The sequence below is a fragment of the Hylobates moloch genome, unplaced genomic scaffold (genome assembly GCF_009828535.3).
Source record: "Hylobates moloch isolate HMO894 unplaced genomic scaffold, HMol_V3 SCAFFOLD_3, whole genome shotgun sequence".
Lineage (NCBI taxonomy): Eukaryota > Metazoa > Chordata > Mammalia > Primates > Hylobatidae > Hylobates > Hylobates moloch.
In genome coordinates, this window is record NW_026652278.1 from 98,596,763 (window position 1) to 98,620,205 (window position 23,443).

Genomic DNA, 23,443 nt, shown 5'->3' on the forward strand with positions numbered 1-23,443 from the left:
CTGACACACTCCTTGAATTGGTTAAATTCGAAGGAAAACTCTAAATTCTGGGGAACAAGGCCTCTAAGTCGGCTTAAGCCCCTGCAGCTACAGAACATAAAGTTCCACCCTTAGAAACTCCTGCTGGGTATACGCAAAATACTTAACTATGGTAAATTATTCAAATATTTAATCAAGTGGATGTTGAGTCCTAATTAGGGACAAGAAGTCAGGCTGGTGGGAGCAGGAGAAAGCAAGAACAAAAACCAAATAAGCCATAAATCTGCCTTTTTTTCATGGTCCAGGACACAGCCCTACTGTGCAAATAAGTCACAATCTTCCTGCACCCAGCTATCACCAGACATCTTGACTAATCAAAAAAAAATGTAAGTTAGCTCACTGCAACCTTGCTGTTATCAGTATTGCACACAGCCCTCTTCAGCACACAGCACAAAGACCATCCTATAAAATCCTCAGGAAGGCTTTGTCTCCTAGAAGTTAGCTCTCCTTTTGCTGACTGCCTGTTGCTTTTTTGAAACACATTTCCCTACTTTGTCTAATAAATCTGCCTTTTAAAAATCTGCAACCGTTTTGGTAAATATTTTTTACCACCCATGCAACATCGGCCCTAGATAGTCAGTACCTGTGACAGTGGCCCATTATAACCACAGAGGTTCTAAGTTACAGTGGCCTAGATGGGGATCTTCTGAGATGCCCAAATTAGTGTACCTGGGAACTAGGATGGAAAATGCATACACAAAAACTCAACAGCTAGAATGGGAGAGCTACTTTCAGTGGTACCTAGAGAGGTAGCAAAAAGGGGGAAGACTGCCTCACCTCCTTACAGGAGGCCAACAAACAACTTAGAGATACTAACTGATAACTCTCTAGTGCTTTATCTCTCTTAAAGAAATCTTCAGAATTGCTTACATCCCCCTTGGTTCTTCCCCCACCTCCACGTACATCCCCAGCTTACTCCGACCTCTCTGAACTTCCTGGACCAGATCTGTTTCCTCTGCCTGCATGCTCTAGCCTACCATCTTCCTCTCCTTGTCTGCTACTCACTCAACAGAAGGCAACAGGGGGGTCTACTTCTACAACTCCGTCTCCTGATGATTTCACGACAGTCCCCCTGGCAGCCTCTCATCTGGAAGAAGTGGAAAAGGGGGACGTTGTAGGAACATCTCTCATGATCACACCATATAGGGAATGACCAGTAACAGGTAGGGAAACAAACCCCAGTGATGGTCTTTCAACCCTGGTCAAAGGCTGAGCTAGGAGGCAAAGTTAAAGAATTTCCTGACTCCCATAAAGATTTGCCCAAGAATTTGAGCTCATTGTCAGGTCACTGGTCATATGGCCCATGTCATTCAGACCCTTACCAGCTGCTCCACATGTTGGTTTTGGATGCTAAAGCTAAGGAATGGCTGGAAAAAGCACAGTGGTCAGACCATTTAGCAGAATCAATTTCCAAAGGTCCAATAGAATGACAACAAGTCCCCAAAAGTTCAGAAGACAGGCTCAAGGATGCCAAGGCATGCGCGACTGCTCTGTTAATTATCATTCCTTCAGCATTCCAAAGGTTTGTGGATTGGAATAAAATCCAGCAATGCCACCAGAACCCAAAAGAATTAGTTTGAGATTATTTTTCATGTTTTGATAAAACTTTGAGACAATATTGTGGGATGTCAACTGATTGCCTTGACAACAATAAAAATGGCACATTATTAAATGCAAACTTTTAAAACAGACCAGATGATGATTTAGCCACTCTTGTTAAACACCACATAACAAATTGGGCCATGGTCAGAACTAAGGAACTAGTTAACTTAGCTGACCAATTATCCTGTGCTATGATAAAGGAGAAAAAACAAAAGACTGCCAGTTATGCATTTATAGTTAAAGCAATTAACTTCTCAAACCTGTCAGCCTCAGAATTATTAAAAGCTCTCTCGGTCCGAGGACTCTTCCCTCAGCCTGTTACTATTGTAAAAGACCAAGACACCTTAAACAGGACTGGTTTAGGTGAAAGTGGAAGCCACAGCAGGAGGATACAACTCAGGAAGACTAGGGGTGGTCTGAGGAAGTTAAAGGGTTTCACCTCTCCCAGCATTCTACCTTGACAAATTGGGAAAGATTAATATAATCATAACGTGAGCCCTCCATTGCCTTACTTGACACAGGAGCAACTATATCTGTCATAAATCCCACCTTCTTTAGAAACCATGTTCCTCACAGTAATAAAGAGTAGCATGATGGGTGTGTCTAAGAAAACCATCTCATGGTTTAAATCCAAACCTATACCTTACCGTTTTGACAGGTTTAGCACCCCCTCAATCAAGGGCCCTAAATACAACAGTCAGTCAGTCCCGTGTGTTCCTAATATGCTGGGTAAGTGTCTGTTCTGTGGACCAGCCTTCTCTTTGTTCAGTTTCCAAAGTCAAGACTAGGAGAAAATACTAGAAAAGTCTTTTTTGGTCAAGGCGTCAAGTCACATTTGGCTTGATATCCTTTACCAGGAATAGCATCTTTGGATATTGACCTGACCTTTTGGTTTTATTTCTTTTTTTTTTTTTTGAGACGGAGTCTCGCTCTGTCGCCGGCTGGAGTGCAGTGGCGCGATCTCGGCTCACTGCAAGCTCCGCCTCCCGGGTTCACATCATTCTCCTGCCTCAGCCTCCGGAGTAGCTGGGACTACAGGGGCCGCCACCACGCTGCCTAATTTTTTGTATTTTTATAGAGACGGGGTTTCACTGTGTTAGCCAAGATGGTCTCGATCTCCTGACCTCGTGATCCGCCCGCCTCGGCCTCCCAAAGTGCTGGGATTACAGGCATGAGCCACCGTGACTGGCCCTTTTGGTTTTATTTCTAGGTTGGTGTAGGACCAAAACAGGAAGGTATGTTATCAGTTTATATCCCTAAGGCCTCAACACTTATGAATCCACTTAAATGGAATCTAGCACTCTGAGAAGTAGATATAAAATGTTTATCTCTGTCCAATGGTGATTACTGTGTTGCAACTGTATTGTAACTGCATTGCTGTTCATAAGTAGAGTCTTTGTGCATGTGGCTTGTGCATACATGCCCAGGGGGCCACAGCATTACATTTCCATCAGGGCGTGGATCCCAAGGATACCAGACAGGACCAGGCAGAGGATGAAACAGGCCATGATTTTCAGATTCTACAAGTAGGAAGGAGGATGCACCTCTTGGCTGGGGCTTATAATTGGGAGATACCAGAAAGTGATGAGCAGATTGAATAATGACCAGCAACCCAAAACATGGGCCACAGCAAATTTCTATAAGCCAAACATTTTCTTTTATTTTATTATTTTTTTTTTGAGGCAGCGTCTCACTCTGTCACCTAGGCTGCAGTGCAGTGGCATGATCTTGGCTCACTGCAACCTCTGCCTCTCGAGTTCAAACGATTCTCCTAGCTCAGCCTCCCCAGTAGCTGGGACTACGGGCACATGCCACCATGCCTGACTAATTTTTTTATTTTTTACTAGAGACAGGGTTTCACCATGTTGGCCAGGCAGGCTGGTCTTGAACTCCTGGCGTCAGGTGATCCACCCACCTTGGCCTCCCAAAGTGCTGGGATTGCAGACATGAGCCACTGCACCCTGCCTCCAAACATTTTAGATGCTTGTTTACCTTTGCAAAATTATTCTAGGTTTAATTGCTCAGAATGGTTTGCGATCATGACAAGGCAGCAGTGTAGAGAAAGGATGGTTACTAAAATAATTACAGGTCTTATTCAGGCATACATAGAACAGTAAAGACAGCTTTGCAAAGTCAAAAGAAGCATTCAAAGCTTTATTCCTGGGGAATTTGGGGGCCTGTTTTGTTAGTTGTTGTTGTTTGTTTTGTTTTGTTTTTGGTCTCCTCTCAAGTAGCCATAATATCTGATTATGCAACATGGGATTAGTGTTAGGGTGTTGAGAAGTCGGGCAGTGCACATTCTGCAGGGCAGTAGGGGGCTTTCTCCTTTGCCCTGAAGGTATAGTTTTTCAGGGCCTTCTGCAGGCAGGTGGAAAAAGTAACGCACCTGCCTTAGCTGAAGTGAATCCTGTATTAAATCAGGTGCTTAATGAGAGGACCAAAATGGACTTGTGTCTCTGTCTTAATTTAGCCTACCATTGTATACAAGGCCATCAATCCTTAGTTTACATCCATGAGTTGTAAGAGATGCATTATAAACATGCATTAGTAGTGTGCCTTTTGCCTGTGCAAAATGCATATCTTTATCTGTATTTTATCCATTTGTGTGTGTATGCTACAAAATGTAACAAAATATTATGCTCTGAAGAAAAGAGAAAATCTTCTATCTTCCGAGTCTGTGGCCCACAAATCCCTGAGAAGCTGATATAAAAATGTTTATCCCTGGCTCCATGACTTGAACTCATGTCAATTCAAATAGATGAAAGCTATAATCCACCAGTTGGCTCCAAGCACTTTTTTGAGACTTTAATACAATTTTAGACATGTAGATAAAGATAAATTCATCTGACCTTTTCTCCATTTGACCCACTTTACTCCTAGGGAATACATGGGTAGTAAAGAAATGGGATCTGTTTTCTTTGGGATGCACAAAAAGTTCTGGTCCTGGGTAAGCAAGCAATGGCTATTTATAAATAATTTGAAGTACACCTTCCAATTGGAAGTACTATTAACTCAGGTTATAATATCAGAATAGCTATTAAGCAAATTTCTAAATCTATTGCTTGAAGCATCGAAGTTTCTGGGGATAGGGAGGGTTTGATAAATGCCAAACTGCCAAACACCGTGAAGGAACTGAGCTTTCCCTACTCATCATATAAAGGTGAGCCTGCCGCATATCACGGATGCTGTGATGGGCAGGTGTGTTAGTAGCCCTCTGAAAATAGTGGATTTCTTACGTGCAGGGTTCCTTGGCTGTGACCAACACATGGCAGGTGCACCTTCCACCTGGCTGCTCTGTTTTGTGCAGTGAGACTTGGAAGGAGTGTGGGGAACCAAGGAGAATGAACGTGCACATGAAGCCCATGCTGGCTGCTGTGCCGTGAGAAAGTCCTTTGCACACACAGTGAGCTTGTGTGACGGCTAAGAAGACTTGAACTTAAGAAACCTCAATAAAAAAATATCGAAGTGCTAAAAAATACGAAGTGCTACAAACAAACCCCTCTCCCTTCCAGAAAGTCATTATCATTGTACAGCAAACAAATCTATCCTCTGACCTAGAGGAAGACATTATTCCTATGTTTGCTGTGTAAACATCCTTGGAAACATACAAGATATGGTTGGATGCGGTGGCTCAGGCCTGTAATCCCAGCACTTTGGGAGGCTGAGGCGGGTGGATCACCTGAGGTCAAGAGTTCGAGACCAGCTTGACCAATATGGCAAAACCCTATCTCTACTAAAAATACAAAAATTAGCCAGGCATGATGGTGGGCACTTGTAATCCCAGCTACTCCAGAGGCTGAGGCAGAAGAATCACTTGAACCTGGGAGGCGGAGGTTGCAGTGAGCCAAGATCACTCCACTGCACTCCAGCCTGGGTGACAGAATGAGACTCTCTCTCAAAAAAAAAAAAAAAGAAAGAAAAAGAAAAAAATACAAGATGTGCTGATACAAGAGGTGCCAAGAATGCAAGATGAAGAATTGTTAGTTCTAATAAGAATGTGATGTATAAATTGAGTAATTTAACCAAGCCCCCATTGGTTTCTTAATTTGAGAAAAGAGATTTTATTTTCCTGATCTTTCATTCTTTTATTTATTTATTTTTTTAGCTGCCAATCAGATTAATCAAACATGAAAAAAAAAAAAGATGAGGTTGCAATTGTGGGAATAGGATGCAATTTTCCAGGAGGTAAGAGTGATAAAGTTACAATAATCTTATCCTATATAATGCCTACATCACTAAAACAACCCTTGTGGTAAGTTATGTTATGTCATGTCATGTCATGTCATGTCATGTTATTTATTTTAAGGTAAAGGCTCACTCTGTCGCCCACGCTGGAGTGCAGTGAGGAAATCTGGGCTCACTGCAACCTCCACCTCCTGGGTTCAAGCAGTTCTCCTGCCTCAGCGTCCTGAGTAGCTGCGATTACAGGCGTCCACCACATGCCTGACTATTTTTTGTATGTTTTTTAGAGATAGAGTTTCACCATGTTGGCCAGGCTGCTCTCAAACTCCTGACCTCAGGTGATCTACCCACCTCGGCCTCCCAAAGTGCTGGGATTACAGGCGTGAGCCACCATGCCAGGCCTATAGAGCTCCTCTTTAGAAACTGTGTGCAGAGGGCCAGGCACAGTGGCTCATGCCTGTTATCCCAGCACTTTGGGAGGCTGAGATGAGAGGACTGCTTGAGGCCAGCCTGGGCAACATAGAGAGAACTCATCTATACCAACAAAACAAAGCAAAAAAACAAAACACCAAAAAATAAACAAGCAAAAATTAGCTGGGTGTGGTGGCTTATGCCTGTAGTCCCAGCTACTCAGGAGGCTGAGGTGGGAGGACTGCTTGAGCCCAGGAGTTCAAGGCTTCAGTGAGCTATGATCACACCACTGTACTTCAGCCTGAGTGACAGAGAAAGACTCTATCTCTAAAAAGTAATAAAAAAAGAAACAGTGTGTAGACATAAATTCAATTCATCAGAAACATATTAAATTTCTGTCTTTGTATTAGAGAAGTCATTCTGGTTAGAGTCAAACAATTCCCCTAATTTAACATTACAATTTTAGTTAACACCATGTCCCAGCTAAGGAGCCATAACTCAAGACAAGTCTCCTGGAACACAACCCCTACTTTATTTCAATTAGAAACTAGTGATACAAGAGGCCTAATGACTATAAAACAGGATACATAAGAAATTCAAATCTAGATATATTGTAATAAAACTGCAGATACCAAACAAAAAAGATTCTAATAATAGTGAGAGAGAAAAGACTGATCACTCACAAAGAACAATAATGGTGAACTGATAGCACTTTTCTAAATGCAACAATAGAAGCCAGAAGGAAGTGGAACGATATCTTCAGAATGCTGAGAGCAAAGAATTCTCAACCTAGAAGTATTCCAGAGAATGTACCTTCTATGAATGCAGATAAAATAAAGACAATTTGTAGATAAACAAAAAACTGCAGGATTTATTACCAAGGGACTAAAGTAATGTCTAAAGGATCTATTTCAGGAAGGAGGATAAGGATGCAGAAGTAGGCCAGGTGCAGTGGCTCCCACCTGTAATCCCACCACTTTGGGCGGCCGAGGCGGGCGGATCATGAGGTCAGGAGATCAAAACCATCCTGGCTAACATGGTGAAACCCGATCTCTACTAAAAATACAAAAAATTAGACAGGCGTGGTGGCGGGTGCCTGTAGTCCCAGCTACTCTGGAGGCTGAGGCAGGAGAATGGCGTGAACCCGGGAGGTGGAGCTTGCAGTGAGCTGAGATCACGCCACTGCATTCCAGTCTGGGTGACAGAGCAAGACTCCATCTCAAAAAAAAAAAAAAAAAATGCAGAAGTAATGTCTAGAATGTGCAAAGGAATGATGACCCAGAACATTGGTAATTATGTAGGTAAATATAAATGAATATTGTAAAAAATAATAATGTGATGTCTAATTTGTGGTGTTAAAAAAGGAACATGTAAAATATTGAGCAACAATAGCATGTAAGTATAGAGGGGTGGTGAGTATTTTTCAGGAAAGGGGTTAACATATTCAATTTAGGTCTTATTAACTCAGGTATTCAGGGTATCATTTTAGGATAATCACTAAAAGAGTAGAATAGAGTGTGTAACATTCATACCAATAGAAATATAAAAATGGTTTGAGAAAATATTAAGGAAGCATCAATGAATCCTAGAAGCAGGTGAGAAAATGAAAAAGAAAAAAGAACAAAGCCAGGCACAGTGGCTCACGCCTGTAATTCCAGCACTTTGGGAGGCCGAGGTGGGTGGATCACCTGAGGTCAGGAGTTCGAGACCAGGCTGGCCAACATGGTGAAACCCTATCTCTACTAAAAAAAATACAAAAATTAGCAGGGCGTGGTGGTGCGTGCCTGTAGTCCCAGCTACTCAGGAGGCTAAGGCAGCAGAATCGCTTGAACCCAGGAGGCAGAGGCTGCAGTGAGCCAAAATCGCACCACTGCACTGCACTCCAGCCTGGTTGACAGAAAGAGACTGCCTCAAAAAAAAAAGAAAAAAAAAAAGGCAAATAAAAAACAAAAGTGAAAATACTGGAAACATCTCAATATATTAATAATTACAATAAATTGAATGGGCTACAGTTGCCGTTTTAAAAAGAGATTATCAGGTTAAATTATAAAACAAAATCAGTCTCTATGCCATAAGGAGATACACCTGAACCAGAAAAACAGAAAGATTAAAAGTAAAAAAAAAAAAAGGAAAGGAAAGATATATATGGCAAATAGCAAATATTAATCAAAATAACAATTATATTAAAATCAGACAACCTTTAAGAAATAAAGAAAGCATCATTAGGGAAAAAGTAGGTAACTACAATGATTGCAAAGAATTTGATTTATTAGGTAGGTAACAATCTAAACTTATATATACCTAATGAAATAGACTCAAAATGGATAAAGCAAACATTTATAGAGTTTTGTAAAGAAATTGACAAATTAATTCATAGATTTTTAAATATACTTTTCCCAATTATTAATAACTCAAGGAAATTTTTTAAAATGCAAAAAAGTAGATATAGACAATCTGAACAACATAATGAACACATTTGTTTTAATAGGTATATATCAAGGCCAGGACGCAACAATGAAAGGCTACACATTCTTGACAAGCACACAGGCAAGATTTTTAAAAAATGAGGACAGGAATCTGGGTATGAGTATGGTATGGCAAGTGGTAGTTAGGAGCATGGAGTCAGAAGCTAGACTTTTTGTTTGAATTCCAACTCTACTACCTACCAGCGTTAAGATAGCTTGAAAAATATTTAACCTCAGCCGGGTACCGTGGTTCAGGCCTGTAATCCCAGAACTTTTGGAGGCCGAGGTGGGCAGATCACGAGGTCAGGCGATCGAGACCATCCTGGCTAACACGGTGAAACCCCGTCTCTACTAAAAATACAAAAAAAGTAGCCGGGCGTGGTGGGGGGGGGCGCCTGTAGTCCCAGCTACTCTGAAGGCTGACGCAGGAGAATGGCGTGAACCCGGAAGGCAGAACTTGCAGTGAGCCGAGATTGCGCCACTGCACTCCAGCCCGGGCAACAGAGCGAGACTCCACCTCAAAAAAAAAAAAAAAGAAAAAAGAAAAATATTTAACCTCTATTAGTTTCAGTTTTATTACGTGTAAGAACATAAGTAACATTCTAGCTACTGCATATGAAGATTACATGATATAATTCATACCAAGGGTTTTTTTTTGTTTGTTTTGATTTCTGTGTATTTATTTTACGACCAGAGTGAATAATTTTTTAGACTATAATTTTCTAATAGGAGAGGGAATTGACAACTTCTGGCAAGTGCTTATGGAAGGCAGAAACTGCATGGTGGAGATTTTACCAGAAAGGCTTAATATTGAAGGATGGTATGATGCAGATGACACCAAGCCAGGTAAAAGCCGGGCAAGAAGAGTTGCTTCTATTGAAAGGAAAGATTATTGCTGGAATTTCCAAAAATAGTTCATCTGGTTAGTTTATTTCAAATCCTGTTAATGAAATTCTTTTTTCTTTTTTTTTTTTTTTTGAGACATGGTCACACTCTGTCACCCAGGCTGGAGTGCAGTGGTGTGGTCTTGGCTCACTGCAACCTCCATCTCCTGAGTTCAAGTGATTCTCCTGCCTCAGCCTGCCTGAGTAGCTGGGATTACAGGCATGTGCCACCACACCTGGCTAATTTTTGTATTTTTAGTCGAGATGGGGTTTCACCATGTTGGCCAGGCTGGTCTCAAACTCCTGACCTCAGGTGATCTGCCAACCTCGGCCTCCCAAAGTGCTGGGATTACAGGCGTGAGCCACTACACCTGGCTCTTTTTTTTTTTTTTTGAGACAGGGTCTCACTTTGTCGCCAAGGCTGGAGTGCAATGGAGCGATCTCAGCTCACTGTAACCTCTGCCTCCTGGGTTCAGGTGATTCTCCTGCCTTAGCCTCCTGAGTAGCTGAGATGATAGGTGCACACCACCAAGCCCAGCTAATTTTGTATTTTTAGTAGAGACAGGGTTTGGCCATGTTGGCCAGGCTGGTCTCAAACTCCTGAGCTCAAGTGATCTACCCACCTTGGCCTCCCAAAGTGCTGGCATTACAGGTGTGAGCCACTGCACCCAGCCAATGAAATTCTTTAGTGATTTACTGTTAGGGCCCTTTAACTTTTTAATTTCTTCTCAACATGCTCAACATGCTATTTCTTTACATTTTCCACCCAAGTCTGTTCCCCACTCCTGTATCTATCCCGGGTAGACCTAAAATTGCCCTACTACGAAGTCTCTCTTGCCTTCATTTGTCTTACATTTTTTGTAGTCATCCAAACTAGAAACCTAAATGGTCATTTCCCCTTACTTCCTCTTTCCTCAACCTGCAACTCCTGTTTTTATAGTCTTTATTATATTTCTTAGTAAGCAAATGTGCTGGCTCTGTATTTGATTGAAACTGATATAAACAGGCGAGAATGTATAAAGAAATTCCTTGAACCTTTTAATCTAATACTTTATCCAATAATTCCATTTGAACCATACCCGGTATTGTTGGTAAGACAGAAGAGAGCAGGAGTGGGCCTACATTAGTTCATTATTGCATTGCTATAAGGAAATACCTGAGACTGGGTAATTCGTAAAAGAGATTTAACTGGCTCATGGTTCTGCAGGCTGTACAGGAAGTATACTAGCATTGGCTTCTGGGGGGGCCTCAGGAAGCTTCCAATCATAGCAGAAGGCAAAGGGGGAGCAGGCACCTCACATGGGGAAAGCAGTATTGAGAGACAGCGTGAGGTGCCACACACTTTCAAACAGCTAGATCTCACGAGAAATCACTCACTAGCTATATCTCATGAGAAGTCACTCACTATCTAGATCTCATGAGAAGACACTCACTATGGTGAAGACAGCATCAAGAGGGTGATGCTAAACCACTCATAAGAATTCCACTCCCGTGATCCAATCACCTTTCTCCAGGCCCCACCTCCAATACTGAAGATTATAATTCAAGATGCGATTTGGGTGGGACACATATCCAAACTCTATCAGGGCCCCAAAGAAATCACCTGGTTTATGATGTGCTTTACAATTATCTAGTATTAAACAAAATAACAGCTAACAGAAACTAGGGCCAGGCAAGGTGGCTCACACCTGTAATCCCAGCACTTTGGGAGGCTGAGGCAGGAGGATCACTTGAGGTCAGGAGTTTGAGACCAGCCTGGCCAACATGACAAAACTCTGTCTCTACTAAAAATACAAAATTAGCTGGGCATGGTGGCACGCACCTGTAATCCCAGCTACTCAGGAGGCTGAGGCAGGAAGATCGCTTGAACCTGGGAGGCAGAAGTTGCAGTGAGCCGAGATCACATCACGGCACACCAGCCTGGTCCCACCTAAGAAACAGAGCGAGACTCCACCTCAAAAACATAAAAATAAAAATAAAAAAACCAGAAAGTAAAAGGTAACAGAAACTAATGATTACATGAGATGAGCCAACATAATCTGAAAATTTGGCAACCGCATTTTACAGAAGAAAAAAATGCGTAAGTACTAATCTAAGTAGGTATTCTTCAGAGGCCATTTAATGCCATTTTGTTCTTTGTAGATTGAATGAATTTGACAACAACTTGTTTGGAATTAGTGACTTGGAAGCTGAATGTCTGGACCCTCAGCAGAAATTGCTTCTGGAATGCACCTGTGGAGCCCTGGAGAGTGCTGGGGTCCCTGCCAAGGAGGTGGCTGGTTCCAGGACAGGAGACTTCATTGGTGAGAGAGCAATGAACAGAAACCAAAAACCATCAAACAACAATTCTCAGGTCAGCTTTGCTATAGCAAACGGTTTTGGTGTGTGTGGCTGGTTTCAATTATGATCACTGAGTATTTGCCTCCTCTCCAGCCTTGCCACACAAACATTTCTCTTTCTAAAACCGTGTAGTTATCACTCATATTTCTCTTCTCAGTATTCCCCAGGGTGTCCAGGAAGACCAGTAAAACCTCTCTACACAGAGACATTTCCCGACAGCCTGGAATGAGTGTCAATGACTATAGGTCCATAGGAGCCACCCATCAGACAACTTGATAGATTGCAGAGATCCAGGCACTTCATTGACCCTAGTGGATCAGTGTAGACCGCAATGACTCAAGGAGTATATATTAGGAAAATATATTGACTCAAGGAGTATACATTAGGCTAACTTTGAGCTTCTGAATTCCAGAATCTAAACAGGATCTGGATCCCCAAGGAACTTCTTGGAGTCAGTTGAAATCTGAGATTTCCTACTCCCAGATGTCTTTTGAAATTAACTTCAGATCCAAGGCAGGTACCCTCTAGGTAGTGGGCACTTAAATTCGCAGACCTGTCTTGTTCTCAACCTTTATTCTAAGCCTCAAATAATGCACTGGGGAAATTTTATTTTTGTTAATAAAAGTAATAATGTATTATGGCAATAGTTGTTTTATAATAAAAAGCAACTTAGAGTGGAATGCCACTAGCTAAATTCTACTAACTAAAGCTTACCAAGCTTCTCAGTTTAAGGCTGCCCTAAGTATTTTCTCCTTATCAAGTTACCAAGAAACTCATCAAAGTCAGCCTCCATGTTTCCTCAACTGAGTCTTTCTTTCTTCATATTTTCCACCATGTCTAGACAATTCAGTTGAAACTGTCTTGGTATTAAACCATGATTAGAATATGAAGGCTTATGTGGTTCGTGTGTGTTGGGGCTGATGTGTCTGTACCTACTGAAGATTTATACCTGGGAGAATCACAGCGAGGTTACCATGAAGTTACATGGAGGGAGATGATTTTTATATGAGTGACAAGTAGCACATTCAAGGTGAGCACAGGGGCTGTGGAATCCACAGGGAGGAGAGTGCCAACCTCAGTCTTGGTGAGTGAGGGCAGGCTGCACAGGAAGAAGTAACATCAAAACTGAAACCTAAAGGATGCCCAGAAGTGACCCAATAAGTGGGGAGAGAATGAAAGGAAGAACATCCAGAAATAGGGAATTTTAAGAATAGAGGAGGTAAATGAGGAGGTAAAAAAGCCCAGGTTGAGTTCCTGGAATGGAAAGTTTGGTACGGCCAGTCCTAGAGTACAATATCTCTTGAGGAGACAAGTCTGGAGAGGTTGGTGGTGGAAAACTTGGAGACAACATGCAACATACAACAATACAACAACATACATACAACATACAACATACTACAACATACAACAGCAAAACCACTAAGATAAACAAACATATGAATGGAAAAGACAGACTTTTAAATTCTCAGGTGATGTATCTACTTAAAATTTTAAAACAAAGTCAAGCAATCCATTAAAAGCTATTAAATATAGACACTAAAAACTGTCCTGTATACTATATGCCAGTGAAGCTTATTTATAAAATGTAGTATAAAGGGTGAATCACAAGAGCAACAAGAACTAAAGTATTTTTAGAATTGATAGAAAATTTCAAATCTATATAAGGAAAATTGTAAATGTTTATTGCAGGTATAAAAGAAAACATCAGGAAAAAAAGAGGTACAGGTCATCATTTCTCCACCTAGTTACAATAACCATGATTTAATTAAATAACGTGAGTTCCCGAACATGGTTCCAAATTCAGTTTAACTGTGAGTAATTACACAAAGTACAAACTTCGTGTGAGCTCTTCAGTCCACAGATCACAACATAAATAACAGATGCAATCATGATCAGTGACCCATCATTTCTTTCAAAGTATGAGGTTGCCAGTCACTGCATATTTGTTACTGAGTTTATAGAGAGAACAAAGCATGCCACTGTCTTGCCTCCTTGTCTCCCAGTGAAAAGCCCACGTGACATTTTACAAAAATGAATAATCAAAAGAGAGAAGTGGTCAACAAACATGAAACTGCAAAAAAAAAAAAAAAAAGAAAAAAGAAAAGGGATAACACAAAGTGAAATTCAAATGGAACATAAATGTAGTTGTAGAAGAAATAGTGGCCATTCACTGAGGCAGATGTTTTCTTGGTATTTCAATTATTTTTGACAAATCAATTCTGAATCTGACTGAAGCTCTATATTTACAGAAATACAAGGGGCACGACACATGTTGTCTTAGGTTGTTTTTCTGTTGCTATAAAGAAATACCTGAGGCTGGGTCATTTATAAAGAAAAAAGGTTTAATTGGCTCACAGGTCTGCAGGCTTTACAGGAAGCATGGTGCTGGCATCTGCTCAGCTTTTGAGGAGGCCTCAGGAGGCTTCCATTCATGGCAGAAGGCAAAGTGGGAGCAGGCTTCTCACATGGAGAGACTGGGAGCAAGAGAGCAAGTGGGGGAGGTGTCACACACTTTTAAACAACAGATCTCCTGAGAACTCACTCACTATCAGTGGGACAGCACCAAGTTATGAGGAATCTGTCCCCATGACCCAAACACCTCCCACAAGACCCCACCTCCAACATTGGGGATTATATCTCAACATGAGTATATTAGTACATTTTCACACTGCTATAAAGAAACTACCTGAGACTGGATAATTTATAAAGGAAGGTTTAATCGACTCACAGTTATGCATGGCTGTGGAGGCCTCCGAAAACTTACAATCATCACAGAGGGTGAAGGAGAAGCAAAGCACATCTTAACATGGCAGCAGGAGAGAGAGAGAGCAAAGAGGAAATGCCAGACAATTATTAAACTACCATATGTCATGAGAACTCTCTCACTATCACAAGAACAGCATGGGGGAACTGCTTCCATGGTCCAATCACCTCCCACCAAGTCCCTGTATCCACACATGGGGATCATAATTCAAGATGAGATCTGGGTGGGGACATAGATCAAACCATATCAATGAGATTTGGAGGGGACATCCAAACTGTATCACAGGTTCAATAAATAATACCACAGAATGCAATCAGAAAAATGCAGAATGTTGAAACACCACAGGATAAATAATCTGGTTTCTTCAATCATAACTAAAGGAACCAATAGAGTGCAAGTGAAAAAAGATGTAGGTGATATACTCAAAGATATCAAAGGAAACTTAAGCGTCTTATCATCTAATTTTAACATATACTCCTTATACAGATCCCAATTAAAATAACTATAAGAGGCTGGGCACGGTGGCTCACACCTGTAATCCCAGCACTTTGGGAAGTCGAGGTGGGTGGATCACAAGGTCAGAAGTTCAAGACCAGCCTGGCCAAGATGGTGAAAGCCCATCTCTACTAAAAATACAAAAATTAGCCAGGCCTGGTGGCAGCCACCTGTAATCCCAGCTACTTGGGAGGCTGAGGCAGAGAATTGCTTGAACCCAGAAGGTGGAAATTGCATTAAGCCAAAATCTTGCCACTGCACTCCAGCCTGGGTGACAGAGTGAGACACTGGTCAAAAATAAATAAATAAATAAATTAATTAATTAATATAACTATAAGATAATGATGATAATAATTTATAAGAAAATAGGAAAACCTTGAAAACTGACTGAATATTTAATGTGATACATTAGGAGTTACTACTAATTTGTCTCAAGGTCATATGATATCATGGACTGTTTGTATTTTAAGTCATTAATATTTAGAGATGCATACAGAAATATTTGTAGAGGAAATGAAACAATGTCTCTATTTTCCAAAAAAATGAGGACATGTATATCATACTTCAATTAAGGCTGTAATGAGGAATATGGGGGAAGCGTGTGGAGGTGTAGGTGAAGCAAAATTGGCAACATATTAATCATTAGTAAGCTGATTAAATGGTAAATTAGGTTCGTTAAACCATTAAAATTTTCTCTACCTTAGTAAATGTTTGAAAATTCTATAATAGAATAAAAAACTCTAGGAGCATAATAAAACTAAATACCCACTGATGTCCCCCAAAGTGCTGAGTTTACAGTAAATACTAGATCAATATTGAATAATCCATTTTTTTTTAGATGGCGTTTCACTCTTGTTGCCCAGGCTGGAGTGCAATGGTGAGATTTTGGCTCACTGCAAGCTCTGCCTCCAGGGTTCAAGCAATTCTCTGCCTCAGCCTCCCAAGTAGCTGGGATTACAGGCTCCCACCAGCACGCCCAGTTAATTTTTTGGGTAGGTCTTTTAGTAGAGAAAGGGTTTCACCATGTTGGCCAGGCTAGTCTTGAACTTCTGACCTCAGGTGATCCGCCCACCTCGTCCTCCCAAAGTGCTGAGATTACAGGCATGAGCCACCACACTTTTGATTACAACTGTCATAAGATCTTGTAATCATTGAGAATAACTCATGTGGTTTATCGAAAACACCTTATTATTCCATTAAACCTATTGAGTGGAACAAAAATGATCATAAAGATGTTTCAAAGAATATGTTCCAATTTAATTGGCTCAAAATATTTGCATATATAATCATTATTACCAAATGTGGGATTGGCATCAAAATGTGGATGATCAAAAATAATTTCTTAAATAGATTATTCTATGTTGTGTATAATGATAGAAGAATTCTTTAATTATTTTTCCCGAATGAAGTCTGAGATCTTTAGCCCAGGAAGGAGTAGGTGAGGCGTAGCCTGCTTTCTTGGCTATTGAATCCTTCTCAAAAGGATGCCAAAGAACTTGCTGGAGAAGATGTACCTGGTAAACAACGTGGGCAGATAAATATAGATTATAATTACCTAGGACCCTGATGAATTTCTACATTTCTAAATGGCAAGGTCAACTTTAAATGTTTAAAAATGTTTCTACTTTGGGAAGCAGAGGCAGGCAGATCACTGGAGGTCAGGAATTGAAGACCAGCCTGGCAAACATTGTGAAACCTTGTCTGTATTAAAAACGCAAAAATTAGCCAGGCATGGAGGCATCTGCCTGTACTCCCAGCTACTTGGGAGGTTGATGCAGGAGAATGGCTTGAAACTGAACGTGGAGGATGCAGTGAGCCGAGATCATGACACTACACTCCAGCCTGGGCGACAGAGCTAGATTGTCTCAAATCGAACAAACAGCAATAAAAGTTCATACATTTTGTTTTATGAAAAATCTCAACTCTAGTTGTTACTTAGAATTGCTATTATTGCACAGAATTTCCTTAAGTACTATTTTTATACTAAACTAAGAGAAGGAATATGTACACTGCCATGGAGAGTACACATACATCCCATCATTTTAAGATCCCTTTACAGCATTAAGAGAATTCTAATTTTCTAACATATTTAGCAAAAAAAAGAATGTCAATGATTTGCAATCTTTCCAAATGAAGGGCATGAATTCCAGCTCATGCTACTTCCTCACTGAGAATTTGGCTCTATGATAATAAACTGAGGCACCAACGACACACTTCTTTCAACAATAAATCAAAGATTGAAATGTTTATTTTCCGTGGTTTTGCTATTTCTTGGGGATTATGAAGGAAATAGTTAGAATAGAGAGGGTGGATGATAATACCATGAAATTAAAGGTGAGAGATCAAGTAGAACATTTTATTTTATCACTAGTGTTTTAAATATAAAGATTGCATCATCATAAATACAGGACTTTTGAAGCCCATCTTAGTACTTATCCCCAACTACGTTCAATACATATCTTTTTATTGAAGTTTCTTGTATGCCTATCAGTCTCACCTACTAGTTAAATGGCTCCTCTAATTGATTCTTAGGTTTTTCTACTGCATCTTGCCTTGAGTCGATTCTAAAGACATGTTTGATGAAAGAAGGTAAATACCAGTAACATGTGAACAGGGCTGCATCTAGAAAGCTGCTCTATCTACGAAATCATTTTTTAAAATGTGGTACTTAGTGTAAAAGTTTTAGGAAATTTCCCTATTATACTTACCAGTTTGAATGAATATGTGTGTTATTTTCAAAAACATAAATTGAATATATAATTATTGAGTGCATGTGTGTGTGTGCATATATAGATATAAATATATGATATATTTATGTTAACATCACAGAGTAGACTTAACTCATGGCAAAGTTTTTTTTTAAGTACCTGCAGAAATCAGTCTTCTTTCCAGTTTCGAAAACCCTCACAAGCCATGGGCGAAAGAGGATCCTTTGGATGCCAGAGAGTGCATGAAGCACATTGGGTTACAGTAATTGTAAAATAATTCGTAGTCATAATTCACAATGAGGAAACCTGAAAGTTGCTCGAAGCTATCAAAGAATGAAAGGTGGGGCAGGGCAGCTTTGGGGGCGGAGCCTTGTGAGCCAGTGCCTGGACTCGCACATTACAAATGGAAAGGCGGCGCGTGGAGGGAACTCAAGGCCTGATTGGTTCGTCCTAAGCAGGACGCGATAGGGTTGGCAGGGCAACCGGCCTTCAGTTAGTGCCTTCCGTGGGTGCCGTCAGTTGGTGGCATTCGGTTGCCTTTCCTGGGGAGAGGTGGCAGGTGCTCTATTCTGCAGTCGTGGGGGCAAGCGAAGGTCCAAGCTGCCCGAGAAGAGCAGAGGTGCCCCATGGGGACCACGATGACTTGTCACAGGTGCACCAAAGCCAGTCCCAGGCAGGGCCTGCGCAGGGCTTCTGCGCAGCCGTCCTGAGGCTCTGACATCTATGAGTGGGCGGCCAGCAAAGGCGCAGGCCCAAGCACAGAGGAGCAGAGGCGCCCGGAACACGCTGTCCCCCAGTGCCAGCCCCAAGCTGGGCCAACTCTGGGTGCAGTGTTGGTAGCAGTCCTGCAGCTCTGAGATCCACGAGTTGGAGGTGGGAGAAGTGCAAGATTCCACTGATTTGGAACCTGCCCAGTCTGATTCCGGAGCGGTGACTTGCCGCACATTGGCTACCAGAAGACGCCCAAGGTAGGGAGGCGACAGTTTGCTTTCCTATCCCCGGCCCAAGCAGGAGGACTTGCTCTGATTCGACTCCCCACCCCTTCTTCTTTCCCTGTTGCATCCAGCCGGTTACTTTCCCTTGCCCTGCCCAAATGCCCACTTTGAGACCCTCTTCGTCTTTTCCTAGGCTGGCCAAAACTAAGTTTTCAAAATACAAAATGAAAACTCAGATTTTATTGCTGTAGAGGAAATGTCCGACAGCTCTTGTATTTAAACTTAAATAGCCACACTGGGACTCCCAATTTCATATCTTGAGTTCTGGAGCAGAGCTCTGTCTCCTAATGTAATGGCTGAGGGTTAGAGGTACCCTTCTTCGTTCTAATAATAAACTATGATTTTTTTGTAGAGACGGGGTCTCACTGTGTTGCCCAGGCTGGTCTCAAACCCTGGCCTCAAGTGATTCACCCACCTTGGCCTCCCACTTTGTTGGGATGACAGGCAAGAACCACCACACCTGGCCTTGGGAGCTGCTCCTGCTTTGTGTGTTCTGGCTGGTCTTCCTGCGCAGCTGTCAGTAAGGTGCTCCTGCAGCATAGTTCCAAACCTTCCCACACAAATTCAGTGGATGCTGTGATGTTTTACATGGAATAGCCCCTTTATTTATTGCAGAGAAGCTGGACAATTCACACTTAGTAACATACAGCCTAGCAAATTTCATTTCTTGATCAACACACCTGTTAAAAAGTGATGCTTATGGTTTAAATATGCAGATTCCTCATTGTCCCCAAGAAAAAGGGAACCACTGCAAGGCAACCTGGGAGGGACTTTAGGATTGTTCTGAGGCCGTGCAAGCCATTGAAATTCACACACGAGGGGGTAGAAAAGAGAATCCACATGTTTTGATCCCTCCATGTTCTGGGTATAACTTGGTCCTCCTTAAATTGCACCATTTGTGACATCAGAGAAAACTGGATTTGAATCTCATTTCCATCACTCTTTATGATGTGGTGGTGAATGTGTTTTTAACTTGCCTGAGCCTCAGTTTGCTCATCTTATGTGATTGTTATGAGGCTTCCATAAGGTAAGTGTGAAAAACCATGGCAAAATGCTTCTAATATAAAAGAGAGGGTTGTTATGAGGCTTCTATAACATAAGTGTGTAAAAATCTAGACACAATGTTTACAATTTTGTAAATGTTCAATATGTGGACAAGGAGGATTCTCTTTCTCTCATTTAATTTTTAGAGCAAGTTTATAAAATTGGTGATAATCAAACCAAGGATAAGAAAGACTAAATAAATCAGCATAGTCAGAAAGCAGTTCACAATACATTTACTGGGTAATTTCTAGTTAAAAGTAGCAATGATTATCACATTGAAAATCTCATATTATGTGGTAGTTTTCTCTTACATAAGCCTCTTGGTTTGTTGAAACCATAGATCCTAAGCTGCTCTATCAAAGTGATCATTAGAAAAATGTGATGTACTTAGTGTATAAATTGTAGAAAATTTCTTCTGTTTGTCTTGTTAATTTGATTGAACATGTGTGCTATTTTTAACAATGTAAACCAAATATATTTGCATTGAATATATATATATTTATGAAATATGACTTGACATAGAGTAGGCTTAGCTCATGGCAATGTTTTTTTCTGAAAGCACTTTCAGAAATCTCTCTTATTTCTACTTTGTTAGTGTTTCAGAGATTATGGGGAAAGGGGGTTCTAGAAATCCCAGACACTGTGTGAGGCAGATTTGATTTCAATAATTTTAGCATCATTCATTGTAAGGTGATGATCCCTAGGAACTTCATCACAGTGAGAAACCTGAAAGGTCCTAGCAGCCAACAATGAATGAAAGGTGGGGCGGGGCCGCTGGCAGGGCGGGGCCTTGTGAGCCATGTGCCTGTGCTCTCAAGTTCCAAGTTTGTGGGGAGGCATGCAGGGGATTCTGGACCTGATTGTTTCCTCTAACCAGGATGTGGTCTGGTTGACAGGGCCACTGGCCTTTACTTGTTGGCCTTCAGTGGGTGCTTTCATCAGTTAGTGCCCTCAGCTGGTACCTTTAGTTGGTGCTTTTCAGTTGGTGGTCCTCAGTTGTTTCTCTTCAGTTGGTTATCCTCAGTTGGTGGTCTTCAGTTGTTGGGCAGTGGTGGAAGGAGGATGAATCCATTTGTGCTCCCCCCTCCCCTAGTCACAGCTCTCAGGCTTGTTGCATCCAGGCCCTTCTAAAATAAACCAGACAGGTTGGCAAGTTTTTTTTAGCAGACAAGTCAGCTCAGGGTATGGGGGTGATGCGGGGTGCGGGCTGCTAGTGCAGTGCCGCCCCGTGGCCCATGGTTGCCCGTGCCAGCCATGCCTTTGCCACGAAGAGGCGATAGGTGTTGAGCTCTGCAGACTTGGGGGCAAGCGAAGGCCTAAGCTGCCTGAGAAGAGCAGGGGTGCCCCATGGGGACCACACTGAACTGTCGCATGCACATCCAAGCTAGCCCCTGTCACAGGACTGGCACAAGGGTTTTGCAGAGCCAGCCTGTGGCTCTGACGTCTATGAGTGAGCAGACAGCGAAGGAATAGGCCACGGTATAGAAGAGCAGAGGCACCTGGAACACGCTGCCCCCCAATGCCAGCCGCAAGCGGGGTCAGCTCAGGGTGCGGTGGGTGAAGCCTTCTGGCAGCTCTGAGATCCACGAGGTAGAGGTAGCAGCAGCGCTGGACCCCACTGCTTCGGAGCCTGCCCAGTCAGATTTGGGAGCCAGCGAGGGTCCTGACTGCAGTACTTTGGCCATCAGAAGATGCCGAAAGGTAGGGAGGCAACAGATACCGCTTGAGTTCAGGAGCTCCTCTGGATTTGCTTGCCCAAGGTTCCCCCCAGAACAGCCAAAGCCTGAGGCTCCTGCCTCCTGCCCCTTGTTCGCTATCCTAGACCCAGGCCTCAAGCAGGAGGACTGGCTCTTCCTCGCCTCCTCACCCCTTCTTTTTTCCCTGCTATGTCCAGCTGGTTTCTTTCCTCCTACGTACCCCAATGCCCAGTTATGGGCCCTCTTCTTCATCTCCCAGACTAGCTGAAAACTATGTTTTTAGAATACAAAATGTATGCTTCAGATTTCATTGCTGTAGAGGAAATGCCTGACAGCTCTTGTATTTAAACTTAAGTAGCCACATTGGGACTCACGATTTCGTATCTTGAGTTCTAGGCCAGAGCCCTGTCTCCTAAGGCAATGTCAGAGGGTTAGAGGTACTCTTCTGGATTCTAACAATAACAAAAGACTTTTTGTAGAGACAGGGTCTCACTGTGTTGCTCAGGCTGGTCTCCAACTCCTGGCCTCAAGTGATCCACCCACCTTGGCCTCCCACATTGCCGGCATGATAGGCAAGAGCCACCACACCTGGCCTTTGGAGGTGCTCTAGCTTTGTGTGTTTCAGTTAATCTTCCTGCGCAGCTGTCAGTAAGGTGCTCCTGCAGTATAGTTCTGAAACTTTCTGCACAAATTCAGTGGATCCTGTGTTTTTTTTCACATGGAATAGCCCTTTTTTTTAACTGCAGAGAAGCTAGAAAGTCCCAGTTAGCAACCTATGGCCTAGAAAATTTTATTTCTTGATCAAAACAACTATTTATAGATGCTTGTGGTCCAAAGATGCAGATTCCTAATCATGCCCAGAAAGAAGTGATGTCCACTACAGGCAACCAGGGAGGGAGTTTAGGATTGTTTCTCTACCCATAAGAGGGTAGAGAAAGGGAATCCACATGTTTTGATCCCTCCATGTGCAGGGTATAACTGGGTCTTCGTGAATTTGCACCACCTTTGGTGTCAGAGAGAACTGGATTTGAATCCCAGTTCCGTCACTCATTACAAAGTGATGGTGAATGAGTTTTTAAATCCTCTGAGCCTCAGTTTGCGCATCTCTAAAAGATGGGATTCTTATGAAGCTTGCATAAGATTAGTGTGTAGAAATCTGGGAATAATGCCTGTAATTTAAAAGATGTGGTTTTTGTGAGGCTTCAATAAGGTAAGTGTGTAAAAACCTGGACACAATGCCTTTAATTTGGTAATTGTCAATATATGGAGAAGGAGGATTATTTTTCTCTCCTTTAATTTTTAGAACAAGTCCATATAATTGGCATTATTCATATTTTTAAGATAATCAAAGGATCAGTAAGTTTAAATAAATTACCATACTCACAAAGCAGTTCACAATATATTTACTGGGTAATTGCTACTTAAAAGTAGCAACGATGATCACATTGAAAATCTTGTATTATGTGGCAGTTTTCTCTTCCATGAGCCTCTTCATTTGTGGAAACCATAGAGTCTAAGTTGCTCTATCAAAGTGATCATTAGAAAAATGTAATGTCCGTAGTGTATAAATTTTAGAAAATTTCCTGTTAGTCTTCTTAATTTGAGTGAATATGTGTATTTTGGATTATGAATATGAATATGTATTGATATATGAAGTAAGACTTGACATCATAGAGTAATCTTAGCTCATGGCAATGTTCTCTTGTGAAAATATGTGCCGAAATTTGACTTTCTTGTAGATTCCAAAAAAATCAGAGGCGATGGGGCACAGGGGCTCTTTGAATGTCAGATAGTGAATGAGGTACATTGGCATAGGG

At 41.8% G+C, this 23,443-nt stretch overlaps 1 long non-coding RNA gene across 2 annotated transcripts in view; it reads right to left on the reverse strand.

The window, feature by feature from the left end:
• Window positions 1-18,554, reverse strand: part of LOC131383105 (uncharacterized) — a 47,364-nt gene extending 28,810 nt beyond the window's left edge. The window contains exon 1 of one of the 2 annotated variants that reach the window (XR_009212873.1): window positions 18,050-18,554. This is a non-coding gene — a long non-coding RNA (uncharacterized LOC131383105). Of the gene's footprint in view, window positions 1-14,651; window positions 15,099-18,049 lie in introns of those variants that run through there. The other variant, XR_009212874.1, reaches the window with a different exon arrangement.
• Between the last annotated feature and the right edge of the window lie 4,889 nt (window positions 18,555-23,443).